This window comes from Pseudophryne corroboree, assembly GCF_028390025.1.
Source record: "Pseudophryne corroboree isolate aPseCor3 chromosome 3 unlocalized genomic scaffold, aPseCor3.hap2 SUPER_3_unloc_4, whole genome shotgun sequence".
In the NCBI taxonomy this organism is placed as follows: Eukaryota; Metazoa; Chordata; class Amphibia; order Anura; family Myobatrachidae; genus Pseudophryne; species Pseudophryne corroboree.
The window spans coordinates 1,064,664-1,068,169 of NW_026967530.1; the positions used below are offsets into that span (position 1 = coordinate 1,064,664).

Sequence of the window (3,506 nt, forward strand, 5' to 3'; positions counted from 1 at the left end):
AGGGGATCTGGTAGTGTCACAGTGACATCACTTATATCTATAGTAAAAATACAGGGACATAACTGGGGAGGTAAGGAGATCTGGGAGTGTCACTGTGACATTACTTATGTCAATAGTAATAATACAGGGACATGACTGGAGAGGTGAGGGGATCTGGTAGTGTCACAGTGACCAATGTCAGTCTTCGGACCATATTTTCTCAATTGGCTCCATTAGTGGCCACCTTCTATGCTGATAGGTATTTTCTTGACTTTCTACAGTCATACCATGCTGGACATGCCCGATCTCGCCTGATCTTGGAAGCCAGGCAGCATTGGGCCTGGTCAGTACCAGAAAGGGTGACCCTCTGGGAATACCGGGTACTGTAGAATTAAGGAAGATACCTTACGCTGATCAGCAAATTTCATTACAGATAATCTTGCAATTCATTCACCCCAGCTGACCTACAGTATAGGAGTCCTGATTTATACAAGCCGGTTTCCTATTATCTCTTTTATGAATATACAAGTGTATATAATATCATAATTCATAGAGATAACAGGAATATGTTATATTTTCGCTTCTGACAAACGTCAAACATCAATACTCGCTTACAAATCGGTGGATGACTTTCTGTCATCCTCTTTATAAAAGTGAGTTACACATTACTTAATCGTCACTTGAATTTTGTTGTTTAATACTTGTTTTAACATATACTGCTGACATACAGCAATATTTTTATCATCTTTTTCGTCTGTGTATAACATTAAAAGTTAAGTTTTATCCTATCCTACACATAAATTATGATACCTCATCCATTTTTCTATCAGTTTATAGAAATTAAGTGTGCCCCTGAGAGACATAATTAATAGTCCTCTTCTTTTTGCCTCTTTGCAAAACAACCCTTCAACAGTTTGTTTCTGATCTAATGTCAGGGAGCACCACCAACCTTGTTCTACTTCAAAAGCCTTAATAGGCAAAGTCGGTAGCTTTATGTTGGTTGAAATACATTTGTCATATATGATACATACAAATTGAATGACAATCATTGTACAATCAGTACCAGTGCAGATCCCCAAAAACCCCCACCCAATACAGCATCACAGTGACGTCACTTATATCTATAGTAATAATACAGGGACATGACTGGGGAGGTGAGGGGATCTGGGAGCATCACAGTGACGTCACTTATATCTATAGTAATAATACAGGGACATGACTGGGGAGGTGAGGGGATCTGGGAGTATCACAGTGACATCACATATATCTATAGTAATAATACAGGGACATGACTGGGGAGGTGAGGGGATCTGGGAGTATCACAGTGACATCACATATATCTATAGTAATAATACAGGGACATGACTGGGGAGGTGAGGGGATCTGGGAGTGTCACAGTGACGTCACTTATATCTATAGTAATAATACAGGGACATGACTGGGGAGGTGAGGGGATCTGGGAACTTTATAGTGACATCACTTATATCCAGGTGCATAGGGAGGGTGGAGTAATTGGAGCTCCAGGCGCTGCTGGGGACAGAAGACCACGTCTCCCTGTAACACAGCTGAGAGCCGGGATCTCTGAGTAGGAGGAGATAACTAGAATAGAGGGAAGGGGTGGCCACCACACTGCCTGCTTGTTCCATGTCACTGATTGCAGTGCTGAGAGTCCAGTGCAGTGCGGTGTGTTGTTGGGGAAGAGGGGAGTATTGGAGGCTTGTCAGAAGATGCTTCCTGGCTGTCAGGTATCTGCATTCAGTGATCTGGAAAATGCAGGCAGTGTGGTGGCCACCCTTTCCTCACTCCTTTCCTTCTACCCACGGAGGCCCAGCCTGTCAATCACATAGAAGCTCCGCCCCTCCAGCCTAGAACGAGGAGCTGCTCTGCTGCTGCCCACTTGGTGAGAATTGTGTGAGTATATGTGTATGTTTGTGTTTGTGTGTATATATATCTATCTATCTGTGTATACTGTATTTGTGTGTTTATGTATGTCTGTGCCTAAATGTGTGTGAATTGTATGTATGTATGGGTGGTGGTGGGTGGGAGCACCATGACATGACCCTGCTCTGGGTGTCATGTCTCCACGCTACGCCTCTGATACAAGGAGGGAAAAATTAACTGGAGAGAACCTAAGAGAAAACCTAAGAGAAGCCAAGGAAAGATGGAAAAATCTCCAAAAGGCATCAAATTACAGATTAGACATTCTTATAACATGTCAAAAAAGTTTGATTTTATTTCCATCATTTACACTATCAAAAGAACAGAAAACAAAAAATGGCGTCTGCAAAAGTTTGGTCACCCTGCAGAGTTAATACCTTGTACTGCCCCCTTTGGACAGCTGAGACCTGGCAGTGTCATGGATTGTTCTCAATCATCGTCTGGAAAGACCAGGTGATGTCAATCTCAAAGGTTTTAAAAGCACAGACTCATCTGACCTTGCTCCAACAATCAGCACCATGGGTTCCTCTAAGCAGTTGTGTAGAACACTGAAACTGAGAATAATTGACGCTCACAAAGCAGAAGGCTATAAGAAGAAAGCAAAGCGTTATCAGATGCCCATATCCTCTGTTCGTAATGTAATTAAGAAATGACAGTCATCAGGAACAGTGGAAGTTAAAGCAAGATCTGGAAGACCAAGAAAAATATCAGACAGAACAGCTCGCAGGATTGTGAGAAAAGCAAGTCAAAATCCACGTTTGACTGCACGATCCCTCCAGGAAGATCTGGCAGACACTGAAGTTGTGGTACACTATTCCACTATAAAGAGATACTTGTAAAAATATGGTCTTCATGGAAAAATCATCAGAAGAAAACCTCTTCTACGTCCTATAGACAAGCCTGATGCATTTTGGAATAAAGTTCTGTGGACCGATGAGGTTAAAATCGAACTTTTTGGCCGGAATGAGCAAAGGTACGTTTGGAGAAGGAAGGGCACAGAATTTAATGAAAAGAACCTCTGTCCAACTGTTAAGCATGGGGGTGGATCAATCATGCTTTGGGGTTGTATTGCAGCCAGTGGCACAGGGAACATTTCACGAGTCGAAGGAAAAATGGATTCAATAAGATTCCAGCAGATTTTGGACGCTAACTTGATGCCATCTGTGAAAAAGCTGAAGTTAAAGAGAGGCTGGCTTCTACAAATGGATAATGATCCTAAACACACCTCAAAATCCACGGTGGATTACATCAAGAGGTGTAAACTGAAGGTTTTGCTATGGCCTTCACAATCTCCTGACCTCAACATAGTTGAAAATCTATGGATAGACCTTAAAAGAGCAGTGCGTCACAGACAGCCCAGGAATCTCAAAGAACTGGAAGACTTTTGTAAGGAAGAATGGGCGAAGATACCTCAAACAAGAATTGAAAGACTCTTGGCTGGCTACAAAAAGCGTTTACAAGCTGTGATATTTGCCAAAGGGGGCAGTACAAGGTATTAACTCTGCAGGGTGCCCAAACTTTTGCAGACGCCATTTTTTGTTTCTCTGATGTCCTAGTGGATGCTGGGAACTCCGAAAGGACCATGGGAA

At 42.4% G+C, this 3,506-nt stretch overlaps 1 pseudogene; it reads left to right on the forward strand.

Annotated features, from left to right (window-relative positions):
* The first annotated feature begins 252 nt into the window (after positions 1 to 252).
* LOC134984208 (5S ribosomal RNA) lies at positions 253 to 371 on the forward strand (annotated as a pseudogene).
* Positions 372 to 3,506: the final 3,135 nt, after the last annotated feature.